The sequence below is a fragment of the Sciurus carolinensis genome, chromosome 1 (genome assembly GCF_902686445.1).
Source record: "Sciurus carolinensis chromosome 1, mSciCar1.2, whole genome shotgun sequence".
Lineage (NCBI taxonomy): Eukaryota > Metazoa > Chordata > Mammalia > Rodentia > Sciuridae > Sciurus > Sciurus carolinensis.
Window position 1 is genome coordinate 77,104,540 of NC_062213.1, and position 20,787 is coordinate 77,125,326.

Genomic DNA, 20,787 nt, shown 5'->3' on the forward strand with positions numbered 1-20,787 from the left:
CAATTGTCCTAAAATAGTTTTGAGCCCTAAGCATTTTTCTTGTTTATATTTTTAGATTGCTTTGTAAGCTGTTCATTTCACAGAAAGTACAAAGGTACACTTTGACCCTGTTAGAGTTGTTTCATATTCTGATTTAGTGTACTCTTAAAAAAAAACAAGAGATCCTGCCATATTTAGGAGAAATAAAGTTACATTTTTATTTGAATTTTTTTGTCAAACGAGGTAAGGCAACACCTCACTCAACCTTTTACTGGTCCTTCCCTATTTGGTTGCAAGGAAAAAAATTTTTTTTTCTATTTTAATCTCTTCTGTTTTAGTGTATCTGCCTTCCTTTTTTCTGAGATTATATATTCCTCAAGGACAAGAGATATGAAGGAAAAACCCCAAACATCCTAAGTCTTCAAGCACCGTGTGGCATACCACAGTTAATAAGTATTTGTTTACGACTTGTGGGAACAGCACAAACTTTCCACCAACATTTTTGTCAAACTTCCAACTGCTCTCTATTTAGGAAACTAGACATTCCTGGCCAATATTTGGGATCTCTTCCCTGTAGGAAACAAGAAGGCAAAACTTTAAAAAGTCTCAAAACTCTTCAAAAATTAAGAAGTGGGTTGAAAACTCTTTAAAAAATTGAATAATAACAATTTCTTTTTATATTTAGAAAATCCAAAAAATTCCACCAGAAAACTTCTAGAACTAATAAAAGAATTCAGCAAAGTAGAAGGATATAAAATCAACACTCATAAAATCTAATGCATTTCTATTCAATAATACTGAGAGCCTTGAACATACCTCTCTTACCACTGGATAGACCTTCAAAACAAAAACTGAATAAAGAAACCATAGAACTCATTAATACAATCAATAAATTAGACTTAACAGACATATAGAATATTCCATCCCTCAAAAGTGAATACACTTTTTTCTCACCAGCACATGGATCATTCTCTAAAATAAACCATCTGATATATACCACAAAGAAACTCATAGCAAATACAAAAAAAAAAAAAAAAAAGAGATACAACCTTGTATTCTATCAGATCATAATGGAATGAAATTAGAAATCAATGATGAAATAAAAAATAGAAACTACTTCAACATCTGGAGACTAAATAATACACTACTGAATGATTCATGAATACCAGAAGACATCAGGGGGGAGATAAAAAAAAATTCTTAGAGGTAAATGAGGACACCAACACAACATATCAAAGTCTCTGGGACACTGTGAAAGCAGTACTGAGATGAATATTCATTGCATTGAGTTCATTTAATAAAAGAATAAAATGTCAACAAATAAATGACCTAACATTACATTTCAAAGCCCTAGAAAAAGAACAGATCAACACCAAAAGTAGTAGAAATCAGGAAATAATTAAAATCAGAGCTGAAATCAATGAGACTAGAACAAAATAAACAACTGAAAAATTGACAAAACAAAAAGTTGGTTCTTTGAAAACAATAAAGAAAATTGACAAGCCCTCAGCCACACTAATGAAGAGGAGAAAGAAAACTCAAATTACTAAAATTCATGATGAAATAGGAAATATCATGACAGACACTATCAAAATACAAGACATAATTCAAAGCTATTTTGAAAAGCTATACTCCAACAAAATGGAAAATCTTGAAGACATCAACAAATTTCTACACATATGATTCACCCAAACTGATACAAGAGGACATACACAATTCGAACAGATCAATTTCAAGAAATGAAATAGAAGCCATCAAAAGCCAAAAGCGTAGCAACCAATAAAAGCCTGGAACCAGACAGATTCTCAGCTGACTTCTACGAGACCTACAAAGAAGAAATAATACCAATATTCCTCAAAGTATTCCATGAAATAGAAAAGGAGGGAACCCTTCCAAACTCATGCTATGAAGCTCATATCACCCTGATTCCAAAAGCAGACAAAGACACATCAAGGAAAGAAAACTTCAGACCAATATCTCTGATCAACCTAGGTGCAAAAATTCTTAACAAAATTCTGGCACATTGCATACAAAAACATATTAAAAAGATAGTGCACAATGATCAAGTGGGGTTTATTCCAGGAAGGCAAGTTTGGTTTAACATGCAGATAATAAGTAAATGTAATACATCACATCAATAGATTTAAAGTTAAAAATCATATGATTATTTCAATAGATGCAGTAAAAGCATTTGAAAAATACAGCACTCCTCTATGCTCAAAACACTAGAAAAAATAGGGATAGTGGGAACATACTTCAACATTATAAATGCTATCTATGTTAAGCCCAATGCCAACATCACTGTACATGGAGAAAAACTGAAAGCATTTCCTCTAAAAACTGGAAACAGGGATGCCCTCTTTCACCACTTCGATTCAACATCATCCTTGAAACTCTAGCCAGAGCAATTAGACAGACCAAAGAAATCAAAGGGATACAAACAGGGAAAGAAGAACTCAAACTACCACTATTTGACAACAACATGATTCTATATTTAGAGGACACAAAAAATTCCACAAGAAAACTCCTAGAACTAATAAAAGAACTCAACAAATTAGCAGGATATAAAATCAACACTCATAAATCTAATGAATTTCTATTCACAAATGATGAATCCTCTGAAAGAAAAATTAGGAAAACTACCCCATGCACAATAGCCTTGAAAAAATAAAATATTTGGAAATCAATCTAAAAAAGAGGTTAAAGACCTCTACAATGAAAACTACACAACACTAAAGAAAGAAATTAAAGAAAATCTTAGAAGATAGAAAGATCTCCCATGTTCTTGGATAGGCAGAATTAATATTGTCAAAATGACCATACTACCAAAAGTGTTATACAGATTCAATGCAATTCCTATTAAAATACCAATGATACTCCTCATAGAAATAGAGAAAGCAATCATGAAATTCATTTGGAAAAACAAGAGACCCAGAATAGCCAAAGCAATCCTTAATAGGAAGAGTGAAGCAGGAGGCATCATAATACCAGATCTTAAACTGTTCTACAGATCAATAATAACAAAAACGGCATGGTGTCGGTACCAAAATAGACAGACCAATGGCACAGAATAGAAGACAGAGACAAACCCAAATAAAAACAGTTACCTCATAGTAGACAAAGGTGCCAAAATCATACAATGGAGAAAGATAACCTCTTCAACAAATCGTGCTGGGAAAACTGGAAATCCATATGAAGTAAAATGAAATTAAACCCCTATCTCCCACCTTGCACAAAACTCAACTCACATGCATCAAGGTCCTAGGAATTAGACCAGAGACCCTGTGCCTAATAGAAGAAAAAGTAGACCCAAATCTTCATTAGGTTGGCTTAGGACCAAACTTCCTTAAGAAGAATTCCAAAGTACAAGAAATAAAATCAAGAATCAATGAATGGGATGGATCCAAACTACAAAGCTTTTTCTCAGTAAACAATCAATAATGTGAAGAGGAAGCCTACAGGGTGGGAGAAAATCTTTACCACACACACTTCAGAAAAAGCACTCATCTCCAGAATTTATAAAGAACTCAAAAAACTTAACACCCAAAATACAAATAACCCAGTCAATAAATGGACTAAGGAACTGAGCAGATACTTCACAGAAGAAGATATACAATCATTCAATAAATATATGAAAAAATGTTCAACATCTCAAGTAATAGAGAAATGCAAATCAAAACTACCCTAAGATTTTATCTCAGTCCAATTAAAATGGTTGTTATCAAGAATACAAGCAACAATAAATATTGGTGAGGATGTGGGGGAAAAGGTACACACATACATTGCTGGTGGGATTGCAAATTCATGCAACCACTCTGGAAAGTAGTATGGAGAGTCCTCAGAAAACTTGGAATGAAACTACCAATTGACCCAGGTATCCCCCTCCTCGGCCTACACCCAAAGGACTTAAAATCAGCATACTACAGTGATGCTGCCACATCAATGTTTTTACAGCACAATTCACAATAGCTAAATTGTGGAAACAATTTAGATGGCCTTCAATTAATGAATGAATAAAGAAACTGTGGTATATATACACAATGAAGTATTACTCACCCATAAAGAAAAAAATTATGGTATTTGCAGGTAAATGGATGGAGTTGGAGAATACTGTGCTAAGTGAAATAAACCAATCTCAAAAAACCAAAGGCCAAATGTTGTCTCAGATAAATGGATGCTGATGCATAACTGGGAGGGAGGGGATAAGGGAAAAATGGAGAAATGTTGGATTGTGTAGAGAGGAATGAGGGGAGGGGAGGGAACAGGGGGAAGGAAAAGTGGTAGAATGACAGAAATATCATTACCCTGTGTACTTGTATGATTACACAAATGATTTGACTCTACATTGTATACAACCAGAGAAATGAAAAGTTGTACTCCATTTGTGTACAATAAATCAAAATGCATTCTACTATCATGTATAACTAAATAGAACAAGTTTTGAAAATGCAAAAAAACACACAAATCAAAAATCTTGCAGAATTTTTTAAAATATGAGTTGTAATTAATTACGTTTCTAGAAGAAAAATGATCACTTTTTGAAAAAAGTAAAAAAGCAAGGTCCAAGGATTTCTACCAAAATAGATGAAGGGACAAGTGAATTGAGAAGGCACACTGACAGTGGCTGGTGCCTGTCTCAAAAGTGATTTCCTCTTCCACAAAAATAAGCTGTTGAGCATAAATGTGCTTACCAAGATTTCTCAACCAAACTCTAGTCAAGCTCTCCTGAATCCTTGATAAACTCAGTCTTGGGTTCCTATGTTTTTCTTTGAGGGTCCATTTCTTGCAAGAATCCTGCTAAGTTAATGTGACCAAAATCCTCTACCTCGACATGTGATCATCCTAGACATCTGATAAAATTCCTCATCCTGATAATCATCCAGGTGATGTCTTCTCACTCTGTCTTTTATGGTTTGGATGGGGAATGTGTCCCTAAAAGCCCATGTATTGAAATCATGGTCCCCAAGGCAGCAAAGTTAATTGGTGGGGTGCTCAGGTAATGATTAGGGCTTTGAACTCATTAGTTAATTAATTCACTTGCTGGATAAATCATTAATCCATTGATAGCTTAATGGACTATTGGGTGGTGGTAACTGTATTCAGGTGGGGTGTGGTTGGAGAAAGTAGGTCTTTGGGGGCATGGATTTATACCTGGCTACTCTTGCTCTCTCTGTGCTTCCTGGAAGCCATGAATAGAGCTGTTTTCTTGCACCATACCCTTCCACTATGATGTTTTTACTTTGGAGCCAACTGACCTTGAACTGAACCTCTGAAACTGCTAACCAAAATAAATTTTTCTTCTTCTAAGTTCTTCTCAGGTATTTTGGTCCCATAAACCAAATAATAATAATAATAATAATAATAATAATAATAATAGACTAACATTCCGACCTTTCTCCAATAAGAATCCTGTTAAGTCAATTTCAATAGAATCACCACTTACCCTGCTAGTAATCTTCTCTCCATTGACCAAACCAAAACACTCCAGTCTTTGGCTATAAATTCTCACTATCCCTTGTTGTATTTGAAGTCGAGTCCAGTCTCTTTCCCTTACTAGGAAATGCAACTATAGAAGCATCCTCGACCCCTAAAATAAAGTCTTCCTTGCCATCTTCAACGTGTTTCTTTAACAATATCTGCCAACTCATTTTGTGAACTGAGGTTTGTTCATATCATTCCTCTATTTGAAGTCCTAAACTCCTAATTCTAGCTTATCAGAATGATTAGGGCTCTGCTTACCTAGCCAGCTACTGATGTTCTCCATCCCTCTCCCACGCTTTGTAGTTTCGTTTCCTCTGAGGGAAATGCAATGTCTGTTTCTTGGACCCTGTCCCATGTCTATGTCACCATCCCTTTTAATCCAAACCCTCCCTTCAACTCTGCTTCTTTCCTGCCCACTTCTTAGTGGTAATACATGCTACTTATTTTTGAAAGGCGTTTTCACTGCCCCTCAATTTTCTGGCTAACTGCTGTCATTGCCATCTTTTCCCTCTTAACTCAGCTTGGTTAATATTACATCCTCTCAGAGGTTGTATTAGTTTATTTTCCATACTCTAATGAAATATCTGAGGCAAGATAAGTTTGTTGGGAAAAGAGTTTGTTCAGCTCACAGTTCTAGAGATTTAAGAATGTGGTGCTGGCATGAGCCGTGCTCTGGTGAACATGGTGCTGGCATGAGCTCATCCACATGGTGGATGGCTGAAAGTATGTGTGACGAAGAACACACAACACCAAATGGGAAGTCAGAGAGACTGGTATTTCACAATGCCTTCCAAGGTCGCACCCTCAGTTGTCCTAAGAATCTTCCATTAGACCCAGCCTCTTAAAAGTCACATTAATACATTGAGAAATAGTCCCCCAACACATGAATCTTTGGGGGACAAAGTCAAGCCCCATCTAAACTATAGTGAATGCTTTCTTTCAATTCTACCTTTTCCCTTAAAGGTAGATCTCTGTGATCAGTAGCTGCTTTTTATGAAGGAACTATAACCACCTACTGTTTCTTTCTCTGCTAATCTCATTTCACTAATATTCTTGATGATACAAACTTCTATGCTTAAGAGTTGCTGCCAAAATATTTGCTGAACCTGAAAAGGAAGGAGATTTTTGAGGTAGGCAATATTGTTTTAAGTTAGAAAGTGAATAAAACCTAAAGAAAGAAAGTTTCCTTGCTTTTTTATAATTTTTATTTATTTATTTACTTATTTATTTAATCTGGTATAGCCACTATGATTCTATGCCCTAAATGCTCATCACGGCAAACACAACTTTTATTATCTCTTTGTAACCAAATTTAATTCAGCTCAGAAACCCCATTCTTTTCTAATTGCAAGACTCAATTTTACCACTTCAAGATAACAGTTTTCAGATTTAAACCCAGTATTCTTGGGTAAATACTTGGTTGAATTCAGTTTCTTTCTTGCCTCTTCTTCCTACCCCTTTGTGTATGACCCCAGCATTATTAGAGGACCCCTGACCTCTTTGCTCATATAGCCCCTCATTGAATACAACCTATTGCCTATTTTCTCTGTTCAGGCAACAGTAGGGAACTCCTGCTTGTCTGTGGACTTTGCCTCCAATTCGGCTTGCATCATGTGCTAATTTTCTAGGCTCAGTCATGATCTTTATCTGGACCTGGGTTGGGGCTTACAACGCTGAAGGTTCTGTTTCAGGAAACTTAGGCTATTACCTCTTTGATTAGTTATCTAGATGTCAGTTTCCAGACACCTTCCCTTCTCATGGGCAGCATTTAGAAATTCTCTTCATCCCTTGGGAGCCCAGGGAAACATTAGGAGATATGATTGTTGCTCTTGAACTCCATTTCCCTATCCTCATCCTTTCCCTTCACCTTAGCTCCCTCTGTAAAGACTTCTTCAGGGTGGTTAGTGACTAGGGTTGTCAGTGATTGAGTTCACTGACATTTTGAGTTTCTGACTTTGAGTACACATGTAAGCTTTTCGCACTTTGAAATTGAGTTTCTTGTGGGGCAGGCTTTGCGGTTCCATATGTAAGCTTGGACTACCCCTGCATTAAACTACAGGGTTTGTGTTCAGGGAAGGTTTCTCTGTATCACTTCCAGTACATCTTAGGTTCGAAAAAATTGCTGACATTACTCCATATCAGTCTGGAAAAGGAACATGACTCCTGGTCATTGAGTAGTATTTCCCATAACTACCCCACTAGCCATTTTAAACTGTGATAGGCAATCCAGACCAGAAAGGGAACTTATTCCTTCCTCCTTTTTCTCTCCTGAGAGCAGTGTTATAAAGACTTAGATCATGAAGATTCAAGTGAAAACTTTATGTTGCAAGCATCTGGGCACAGAGGTGTTCAATTATGTTAATATAGCTCTCCATAGTGACAAATAACAGTATTAATAATTGAGTAGATAAGATTTTTTTTTAAAGTTGGAGGACTGTTCCCAAAACCCTGATACTACATTATATAAACTTGTCCTATTCTATCTTCTCCAATTTTTTAAAGAGTTTTGAAATGTCTTTAATAGTATCTTTAGGTATGGATATTGCTTTAAAATCTGTTCTGATTCAATTTCTTCTGTTATATGTACATGGGTTTATGTCATTTTAGCTTTCTATTTCATAACTAATGATTAGTTCTTCAAGCCTTTAGAGTTCAGACCCTTGTAATTCCTATAAAATATGTTACACAAAAAGTAGTATTCTAAATAAAAATAGATTCAAATCACATCCACTTGACAATTAGCTTCAGAGAATACACAAATATAATTTATATTCCAAATATAAAAATGATTCTAACTGAAGACTGACCAACATTAATGCTTTTTTATTTAATAAGCTAATGGTATATTTGGGAACAGACTGTTCATTGTTCAGAATTGATTGACAGACCTCCTTATTATGGATTTGAGCTAGGTGTCATTGTTTAGTGTCAATATTCATGCTGAATATTTATTTTTTATTTTTTTAAATTTATTTTTATTGTAAACAAATGGGGTACATCTTCTTTCTCTGTACACGAAGTAGAGGCATACCATTTGTGTAATCATACATTTACATAGGGTAATGGTATTTGATTCATTCTGGTTTTTCCTTCCCCCCACCCCTCCCACCCTTCTTTTCCCTCTATATAGTCCCTCCTTCCTCCATTCTTGCCTCCCTCCCACCCCCATTATGTATCATCATCTACTTATCAGCGAGATCATTCATCCTTTGGTTTTTGAGATTGGCTTATCTCAATTAACATGATATTCTCCAATTTCATCCATTTGCCTGCAAATGCCATAATTTTATTATTCTTTATGGCTAAGTAATATTCCTTTGTATATATACCACAGTTTCTTTATCCATTCATCAATTGAGGGGCATCTAGTTTGGTTCTACAATCTGGCTATTGTGAATTGAGCAGCTATGAATATTGACGTGGCTGCATCACTGTAGTATACTGATTTTAAGTCCTTTGGGTATAGGCCAAGGAGTGGGATACCAAGAATCAATAACTGGGATAGATTCAAACTAAAAAGCTTTCTCTCAGAAAAGGAAACTATCAGCAATGTGAAGAGAGAACCTACAGAGTGGGAGAAAATCTTTGCCAATCATACTTCAGATAGAGCACTAATTTCCAGAATTTATAAAGAACCCAAAAAACTCTACACCAAGAATACAAATAACCCAATCAACAAATGGGCTAAGGAAATAAACAGACACTTCACAGAAGAAGATATACAAGCAATCAACAGATATATGAAAAAATGTTCAACATCTCTAGTAATAAGAGAAGTGCAAATCAAAACTACCCTAAGATTCCATCTCATCCCAATTAGAATGGTAATATCAAGAATACAAGCAACAATAGGTGTTGGCAAGGATGTGGGGAAAAAGGTACACTCATACATTGCTGGTGAGGTTGCAAATTAGTGCAGCCACTCTGGAAAGCAGTGTGGAGATTCCTCATGCTGAATATTTTTTGAGAACACATGCTAAGTTTAGATTTCACAATTCCCAAGCTTCTCATGGTGGTAAATTAGCTCTAAAGTGAGGCTTAATCCCATGAAAAAATTTAGGATACTGTTTATATTTTCTGTTTATTCTTTGAAGCTATGAATGAAATTTTTGAATTATTTTATGTGACAGAAAGAGTACTCTAATCCTGATATACCTCCTGAACCAAAGACTGCTCTCCTCAGAATGATGAAAATAATTCCAAACTCACAGGACTCTTAGGATAAGAGCACATATGACCATTTTTTACAAACTCAAATTGAGTAAACTTGAACACAATCTTAAATTCAAACTGGGTGATGAGAAAAGGATGGGAAATCCTCCTAACCAAGAAACAATCTCCTCAGGATTCCAAAGACACTGTTGAGTGGAATACTTATTAAATTAACAAAACTGTGTTAGTCAGATTTATGTTATGAAAAATTACAAATTAAAAGGAGGAACATTATTTTGACTAGCAGATTTAGAGGTTTTAGTACATGATTACTTGACCTTGTTGCTTTGGGGCCCATGGTGTGGCAGTATGTGATGGTGGCCAAGGAAACCTGTTCACACCATTACTTCTGAGTAACAAAAAGAGAGAGGAGGGGACTGGTGTCTCAATACCCACTTCAAAGGCACACCCTCGATGACCCAATTCTCTCCTGCTAGACCCCACCTCCTGAAGGTTATACCTCCTCCCAATAGTGCCACAGACTGATGACCAAGTCTTTAACATATAGGTCTTTGGGAGACTTAAAATCCAAACTGTAGCACTACCTGAAAATATAAATTTTGCCATGAATGTATTTTTACAATATGTACTGAAAGCTCTAGTCAAACAATTTAATCAGGTTGGAGAATGAATACCAAAAATAATTTGAAATAGTTTCAAATCTCCCTGAAGGATAATAAGTACTAGGGGCATATATGAAAATGGATGAAAAAAGCAAATAAAAAGAAAATTCTTTTTCCAACAGTTGGAAAAATACAAAATATATATGAATAAACTTAACAAAAAATTATACTTATGTAGGAAGGAAAACATTTTACTAAATAAATATGAGAGAAATTAAAATAAGTGTAAAAGATATACTGCTTTCTTGAATGTGAAAACAATACTGAAAAAAGTTAATCTGTATCATAAATGCATGCAACACACAACAAAATTTGGTGAGAAAATAAAGATGATTACAAGTTAAGTCTGAAAGAAAAGACCACATAATTTTAAAGAAAGAAATAAAATGAAGTTGGGTATTATTTTCCTTTCACTTATAAACACATAATATATAGTAACAAAAAATAGTGGGACACATCAATGAATTCAAATAGAAGACCAAATACAAATAAAAATCAAAAATAATAAACTGGCTTTCAAATTAACATAGTGAAAATCATTAACTAATGTGGAAAAAGTTGGCAGAACATTTGGGAAAAATATCAGTTGAGATCTCAAGTTTCCTACACAAATTAAAAATTAAGAATTTTCAAAATATACAAAATATTTACATTAAAAATAAAAATAAGTAATGCAATGTAAAAATGAAATATAGAAATGATGTAAATCTAAATATTCTTCTCTATGAAACAGTACCATAAACCAATCTGATACTTGAATGACCTGATTAGGATAATATCCCAAATAAATAGAAAAAAGTTTTAACAACCATTATAAAGAACAAAAGAATAATATTTTGAATGGTGAAAATATATAACTAGCTATAAACACAAGAAAAAATTTTATAGGTAAAAATTTTCCAAGATTTCAAAGAGCAAAGTACCCACTTTTTAAACAGATATTTTAGATATATAAGAAAAGGAAGCAGTCTACTTAGTTGTGGGGTTAGTATAAGTTTAATATCAAAGCCAGAAAACAAATGCATAAGAAAAATTTATATAAATCAATTTAATACATAAATATAGATGCAAAATCTTTTTTCAACATTTTTATTGGTGCTTTATAGTTGTACATAATGGTGGGATTTGTTGTTATGTATTATTACATGCACACAATATAACAATAAAATTTGGCCAATATACCTCCCTAGTATTTCTCCCCTTCATCCCCTCTTTGTACACGCTGATGCCTTTTCTCTATTTTACTGATCTCTTTGATTTTCATGAGATTCCCCACCACTTTTCCTTTTTATTTCTCCTCTAGTTTCCACATAAGAAAGAAAACATGTGACCCTTGACCTCTCTGTTTGACTTCTTTTGCTTAACATAATGTTCTCATGTTCTACCCATTTTCTTGCAAGTGGCCTAATTTCATTTTTTTTATGGCTGAATAAAACTCCTTTGTGTACATACACCACATTTTCTTTATCCATTCAGTTGTTTATGGACACCTAGGTTGATCCCAAATGAATTTTAGGATTTTTTCTTAGCTCTTTGAAGAATGTCATTGGAATTTTGATGTGTATTGCATTAAATCTGTTTATTGCTTTTGGTAGTTCTGCCATTTTAACAATATTAATTCTGCCTAACATGAATGTTGGAGGTCTTTCCATCTTCTGGTGTCTTTTATAGTTTCTTTCTTCAATGTTTACAGTTTTCATTGTAGAGGTCTTTCACCTTCTTGGTTAGATTTATTCTTAGGAATTTTGTTTATTTATAGATTTATTTATTTACTTTGAGGCTATTGTGAAGGGATTGTTTTCCTGATTTTTTTTCTCAGCAGATTAATTGTTGGTATATAGGAAACTTATTGATTTTTGCATGTTGATTTTGTAACCTGTCACTTCACTGAACTCGCTTCTTAGCTCTAGCAATCTTTTGGTGAAGTTTTGTAGATCTTCTAAGTATTGTCCTTAATTCAATTTAGGTGATGCATTACAGTGATTGATTTACAATGTTAAAGCATCTGAGATGCTTTATACATGTTATACATCTCTGGGATAAAAACAACTTGGTCATAATGTATAATCTTAATATTTTGTTGAATATATTTTATATTTGTGCATCTAAGTTCATCAGGGATATTGATCTGTAGTTTTCTTTCCTTAATATGTCCTTATCTGGATTTTTTTTTTTTTTTTTTGTACCAGGGATTGAACTCTGATTAACCACTGAGCCACATCACCAGCCCTTTTTATATTTTATTTAGAGACATCGTCTTGCTAAGTTGTTTAGGGTCTCACTAAATTGCTGAGGCTGGCTTTGAACTCACGATCCTCCTGCATCAACCTCCCAAGCTGCTGGGATTACAGGTGTGTGACACCTCATCTGGCTCCTTATCTGGTTTTGATATGAATGTGATATAGGTTTCATAGAATGAATTTGGAAGTGTCTCATCTTCTTCTAGTTCATGGAATAATTTGAGGAGGATTAGTGTTAGTGTTTCTTTAAAGTTCTAGTAGAATTCAGTTGAGAATCCATTTTGTCCTGGGCTTTTCTTTGGTGGAGGAATTGTTATTGCTTCAATCTCATTGGTTGATATTGGTTTCTGGATCCTCTTGGTTCAATTTAGGTAGGTCATATGTATCTGGAAATTTGTCAATATTTTCTAGATTCTATAATTTATTGGAATGTAAGTTTTCAAAATAGTCCCTAATGATTAGCTGGATTTCTATGATATCTGTAGTGATTTCTCCTCTTTCATTCCTAATTTTATTAATTTGGGTCTTTACTCATTTTTCTTTTGGTTACAGTGGCTAAAGGTTTATCTTGTTTAGCTTTTTAAAGAACCAACTCTTCATTTCATTTATCCTTTGTATTTTTTCTCAATTTTATTGATTTAACTGGTTTTAATTATTTTCTACTTTCTACTGGTTTTGGGATTGATTTGTTCTTCTATTTCAAGGGCCTTGAGATGCATCATTAGATTTTTTTCCTTTGGGATCTTTCGGATTTTCTTATGTAGGTACTCATAACTCTAAACATATCTCTTAGAACTACCTTCATAGTGTCCCAGAGGTTTTGGCATGTTGTATCCCTCTCCTCATTTGAGTCTAAGGATTTTTAAATTTCTCCCTGATTTCTTCTATTATCCACTTACCACTCAAAAGTGTGTTGTTTAATCTCCAAAAATGCATTGTTTAATCTCTATGTGTTTACAGAGTTTCTGTAGGTTTTTTTTTTTTTTTCTAATTTCTAATCTCATTCCATTATGTCTGACAAGATGCAAGGGATTTTATCAAAATTTCTCTGTATTTGCTAAGTGTAACTTTGTGGTCTAAAATATGATTTATTTTGGATAAATTTCATGAGCAGGTAAGAAGAAAGTATAATCAGCTGTTGTTCAGTGAAATATGCCTTAGGTGTCTGTTAAGTCCATTTGATTTATAATAGTTTTTAGATCCAAACTGAATTTACTGAGTTTATGTCTGGATAACCTATGTAATGATGTGAAAGGTTTGTTGATAACACCCAGTATTATTGCACTGGGGTATATCTGAGGCTTTAATTTAAGTAGTGTTTCTTTCATGAATTACTTGCACCCACATTTGGGGCATACATATTTATTTATTTATATATTGAATTTCTTTTTTTTTTTTTTTTGGTTGTAGATCAACACAATACCTTTATTTTATTTTTGCATGGTGCTGAGGATCAAACCCAAGGTCTCGTGCATGCTACGCAAGTGTTATACTACTGAGCTACAACTCCAGTCATTATTATTATTATTATTAGTAGTAGTAGTAGTAGTAGTAGTAGTAGTAGTAGTGTGGTGCTGGGAACTGAACCCAGGGTCTTGTGCATGTGAGTCAAGCACTCTACCAACTGGGCTATATCCCCAGTCAATATTTATTATTTTAATATTTTCATTTTGGATTGTCTGCTTGACCAGTATTCATGACCTTTGTATGATCTTTGTTGTCTCTTCTGATTAATATTGATTTGAAGACTACTTTGATAGACATGAGAATAGGTACTCCTGCTTGCATTTAGTTTCCACTAGCATGGTATATCAATTTCCATCCTTTCACTTTCAGCATGTGGTTGTCTTTGCCTGTAAAACAACATATAGTTGGGTTCTGTTTTTTAATCCATCCTGACAGCTTATTCTTTAAATTAGAGAGTTGAGATCATTTACACTCAGTGTTATTAAATAAAGATACTTAATAATTCCTGCCATTTTTACTTCTAAAGTTTAATTTGGCCCTGTTTTCATTTGCTTAACTACTCTTCAAATGAGATTTGCTCATTTGTGAGTTTTGGGGTTTGTTTTTTATTTCTTCTGTGTGGATTCTTTCTTTAAGCAAGTTCTGTAGTGTCAGATGTGTAGTCATAAATTTTTTTGGTTTCTGCTTATCTTGGAAGGTTTTTACTTCCTTTGATTTGGAAGAATAACTTTGCTGTACATAGCAATCTTGGTTGACAATTATTTTCTTTCAGGACTTGGAATACATCATTCCAATCTCTCCTTGCTATTAGTTTTTTCGTTAAGAAATTGGAAGTAATTTTGATTGGCTTACCTCTTCTTGAGGTTTTAAAAAGTCTGTCCCTGTTCTATGTTAGACATTTGAATTATAGTATGTTGTATAGAGAACCATTTTTGATATTATATATTTGAGATCCTGAATGCCTCTTTTATATGATATCCATATCATTCTCCAGGTTTGAAATTTTTCTGTTGTTATTTCCCTAAAGAGGTTATCCTTTCCTTTAGCTTGCATCTCACAATCTTCTCAATTCCAATGACTTATCTTTGGTCTTTTAATTTTTTCTCAGGGTCCTTGTATATTCTGATCATGGCTACTCATTTTATTTTATTTTTATTTTTTTATTGTTTGTTCTATTTAGTTATATATGACAGCATAATGCATTTTGATTCATTGCACACAAATGGAATACAACTTTTCATTTCTCTGGTTGTATACGGTATAGAGATGAACCATTTGTGTAATCATGCAAGTACACGGGGTAATGATGTTTCTCTCTTTCTACCACCTTTCCTTCCCCCTGATCCCACCCCTCCCTTCATTACTCTCTACACAATCCAACATTCCTCCATTCTTCCTGTATATCCTCCCCGCATTATGTATCAACATTGACCGATCAGAGACAACATTTGGCCTTTGGTTTTTTGGGATTGACTTATTTCACTTAGCATGATATTCTCTAACTCCATCCATTTACCTACAAATGTCATAATTCTATCCTTTATGGATAAGTAATATTTCATTGTGTATATATACCACAATTTCTTTATCCATTCATTAATTGAAGGCCATCTAAATTGTTTCCACACTTCAGCTATTGTGAATTGTGCTGCTATGAACATTGATGTGGCAGCATCACTATAGTATGCTGATTTTAAGTCCTTTGGATTTAGGCCAAGGAGGGGGATACCTGGGTCAAAGGTAGTTCCATTCCAAGTTTTCTGAGGACTCTCCATACTACTTTCCAGAGTGATTGCACCAATTTGCAATCCCACCTGCAATGTATGAATGTACCTTTTCCCCCACATCCTTGCCAATATGTATTTTTGCTTGTATTCTTGATAACAACTGATCTAATTGGACTGAGATGAAATCTTAGGATAGATTTGATTTGCATTTCTCTATTACTAGAGATGTTGAACATTTTTTCATATATTTATTGAATGATTGTATATCTTCTTCTGTGAAGTGTCTGCTCAGTTCCTTAGCCCATTTATTGACTGGGTTATTTGTATTTTGGGTGTTAAGTTTTTTGAGATTTTTATAAATTTTGGAGATTAGTGCTCATTCTCATTGGACTTAACATAGATAGCCTTTATAATGTTGAGGTATGTTCCTACTATTCCTATTTTTTCTAGTGTTTTGAGCATAAAGGAGTTCTGTATTTTGTCAAATGTTTTTTCTAATCTATTGAAATAATCATATGATTCTTAACTTTAAGTCTATTGATGTGATGTATTACATTTATTAGCTTCTGCATGTTGAACCAAACTTGCCTTCCTGGAATAAACCCCACTTGATCATTGTGCACTATCTTTTTAATATGTTTTTGTATGCAATGTGCCAGAATTTTGTTAAGAATTTTTGCACCTAGGTTGATCAGAGATATTGGTCTGAAGTTTTCTTTCCTTGATGTGTCTTTGTCTGCTTTTGGTATCAGGGTGATATGAGCTTCATAGCATGAGTTTGGAAGGGTTCCCTCCTTTTCTATTTCATGGAATACTTTGAGGAATATTGGTATTATTTCTTCTTTGTAGGTCTCGTAGAAGTCAGCTGAGAATCTGTCTGGTTCCAGGCTTTTATTGGTTGCTACGCTTTTGGCTTTTGATAGCTTCTATTTCATTTCTTGAAATTGATCTGTTCGAATTGTGTATGTCCTCTTGTATCAGTTTGGGTGAATCATATGTGTAGAAATTTGTTGATGTCTTCAAGATTTTCCATTTTGTTGGAGTATAGCTTTTCAAAATAGCTTTGAATTATGTCTTGTATTTTGATAGTGTCTGTCATGATATTTCCTATTTCATCATGAATTTTAGTAATTTGAGTTTTCTTTCTCCTCTTCATTAGTGTGGCTGAGGGCTTGTCAATTTTCTTTATTGTTTTCAAAGAACCAACTTTTTGTTTTGTCAATTTTTCAGTTGTTTATTTTGTTCTAGTCTCATTGATTTCAGCTCTGATTTTAATTATTTCCTGATTTCTACTACTTTTGGTGTTGATCTGTTCTTTTTCTAGGGCTTTGAAATGTAATGTTAGGTCATTTATTTGTTGACATTTTTTTCTTTTATTGAATGAACTCAATGCAATGAATATTCATCTCAGTACTGCTTTCACAGTGTCCCAGAGACTTTGATATGTTGTGTTGGTGTCCTCATTTACCTCTAAGAATTTTTTTTTATCTCCCCCCTGATGTCTTCTGGTATTCATGAATCATTCAGTAGTGTATTATTTAGTCTCCAGATGTTGAAGTAGTTTCTATTTTTTATTTCATCATTGATTTCTAATTTCATTCCATTATGATCTAATAGAATACAAGGTAGTATCTCTTTTTTCTTGTGTTTGCTGAGTTACTTTGTGGCATATCATATGGTCTATTTTAGAGAATGATCCATGTGCTGGTGAGAAAAAGTGTATTCACTTATTGATGGATAGAATATTCTATATATGTCTGTTAAGTCTAATTTATTGATTGTATTATTGAGTTTTATGGTTTCTTTATTCAGTTTTTGTTTTGAAGGTCTATCCAGTGGTAAGAGAGGTATGTTCAAGTCACCCAGTATTATGGTGTTGTGGTCTATTTGATTCCTGAAATTGAGAACAGTATTTTGATGTACATAGATGCTCCAATATTTGGGTCATAAATATTTTTAATTATTATGTCTTATCAATTTATGGTTCCCTTAAGCCATATGAAATGTCCTTCCTTATCCCTTCTGACTAACTTTGGCTTGAAGTTCACTTTATCTGATGTGAGGATGGAAATCCTTGCTTTTTTACTGAAATTGTGTTTGTGGTATGTTTTTTCCCTATCCTTTCACCTCCATTTTGTGGATGTCTTTTCCTGTGAGACGAGCCTCTTGAAGGCAGTATATTGTCATGTCTTTTTTTTTTTTTTTTCTTAATTCAATATGCAAGTCTGTGTCTTCCAGTTAATGAGTTTAGGCCATTAACATTCAGGGTTTTCTTCATTTTATTTTATTTAATACTATCTGAATGTTCAAGGGTGGTCATTCTTTCTTCCAGCTTAGAGATTCTCTCTTCAGCATAGTTTACTATGTTATTAATGAGATGTCAACTAAACATTTTATTTGATTTACTGTGTTTTTCATTTGCAAGATTTCTGTTTGGTTCTTTTTGAATAACTTTATCTTCTTATTGAATTTCTCATTCACATCCTGTACTGATTTTCTTAATTGATACAGTTGTTTTCCTGTTTTCTCTTAAAATTCATTGGGCATTTTAAAAATCATTCTATTGAATTCTTTATCTGGTATTTCATCCATATCAGTATTTGAGTCTAGTTGCTAAAGAATTTTAAACTTTAGGAATTTTTGTGTAATTTTTTTCATATTTCTTGTATTCTTGTCTGAGGTTTTATTCTTCTGTTAGGATGACTTCCACTTCTGCTCTTATGTGTGGACTTTTTTAGGGCCCAGCCTTCTCTTGGCAAATTGTTCTAGTGTAATCTAGGTTGAAATCTTCTTGTAGATGTGGTATTCACAGACATTGTATTAATTCTCTCTGTTTTTACTACAGCAGGGGATATCTCTGAGTGGGACCTGTCAGCCCATTCAGAGCTATTCTTATGTGGGGTCTGGTCACTAGTTGTGGATTTTGTCTCTCCTATTCTTCGTATTAAAGTATAACTGAAGTTTGAGTGTCATTAATTTGTGTGTGGAGCAAGTGTGCTATCTTTCGACTGAGCTTAATTCAGCAGCAGAATCTCTATCTTGTGAACTTGTAGTGTCCCTGTAGATTCCCAGTACCTCAGAGAATAAAGGGACATGAAAAATAGCAACAATCGATGTAAATAATATACAACATTAAAATAAATACCTGATTTCTACCATGACATCTACAATATTCTTTATTTAAAAAAAAAAGAAAAAAAGGAATGGTGGGTTCAGCAATTGTCAGTAGTAATGAATGGTCTTAGCTTATGACCAACTGTCATTCTTTCCATTTCTTCTTGGACACTACACTGAGGTGGGGGTTATTAATCCCTTCTACTTTTTGTGTTATTCATTGGGATGCCAATTGGAGTGGTGTAAGACAGAAGCTGTTTGTAATAGCTCTCAGATTCCCTTCTCACCAGTATAAAATAGAATGGAATGTGAACTACAGTTGATTGGAGTTTTGTCTGTGCAGACAGACTGATGCATTCCTAGGACAGGACTACTGCAGAGTTTTATAGGGGGAGTTTGGGTGGTTGGGGCTTAGTTCTAATCAGACCTGAGTAGTTTTATCGGGTATAATCTACTCTGGAGAGATTAGGGTCTGGCAGATGCTGATCTTTGCTGGAAGTCTAGATCTTAAAGGAGGCCCCCATTCTATTTATGGGCAGGGAAGCCAATCCTCTATCCACTCTGCTGCCCACAAGCACAGTCTTCCCAGGCTTAGTACCTAAATGTATTCATACCTGCCTGTTTAGATTCCCAACCCCCTTCAGCTGGTCATGTGAGTCACCAAACTCAAAGGAAAAGCAAGCTGGGTTCCCCTTCACTGCTTTGAATCTCCCTGGGTACAATCTACATTGTGTTTGTGTCACTCACATTCTGCTAGGTAAAAAATAGACTCCATAGTAAGCACTTCCTAGAAGAGTCTGACAATGTTTGCTCCAATTTCCTGATCTCCTACCGCAGCAAGATGCAAGATGGCCCCTGCCTCAGCTCTCCACTGGGCAGTTGAAAAATATAGATTACTTTTCAAACACCAGTTTTCAGAATAGCCTCTGGATCAACTAAGTTCAGGTTGCTTTTGTGATCTACAGGTTTTTCTGTAACGAATCTGTCCATTGCGTTTCTTTCTGTATGTTATCCCTCCCCTTTGGGGTGAACCAGTGCTGCTCTTGCTACTGCTACCACAACCAGCTTGGCTCCAGTGTACTCGTCTTCTCTGTTCAATGTACCCAAATTTTGGCCTCTAAGACATTCTGACTATCCAATACTGAATTTTAGTAAAATATCACTTTCATCCACTTCACTGAGAAGCAGTACTCCCAACTGCTAGAATCTCCAGAGGTGGAACTACTAGGAATGTGGCCTTTCTCTAATCCATCATCTTGAATCCATTGCAGAATCCCAGAGCACACCCAAGTGAATCAAATCCACACACACACACACACACACGTATTCATCAGTGAAGCTCAAATTTTTAGCAGAATCCACATATATATTATATACAGACAAAAAATATGTATACTTAGACTTTAGTTTCACCTTCTAAATTTATATATATATATATATTACATATGTAATCAATCTAAAATTTTTAATATACAGATCAAAAAAATACCCACAATGGCAGTAGCATAGTAATGTGAAAAGTACATGGGATTAAAGGAAACAGAGGACTCCCTTCAGATGTGGAGAAGGCAATTGTATCAGAGTAGAGGTAAAAAAGGATGAACTCTGCTGGTAATGTATTAAAGTTTAAAAAAATACCATAATAAATATGGTACATAATTACATGACTAAGATTTAATAGATTAAAATTATTTTAGTCTATGTTTCATTCTCTACTTGAGATATTTTATGATAAAATAAAATACAAAATGTTCTTTAAAATCAAAAGGAAAAAAAGAAGTCTCCATTTGAAAAAATGTCCAAGGGAAATGCAAAATAAATTTCCCCAAAAGGAAATGGAAATAATGAATAAGCATATAAAAGAGCTCAGTTTTATCTGTGAGAAGTGACCATGCACTTAAGATTGAGAGTGTGTGAATATACCCAGAGAATGTCAATGTCAGT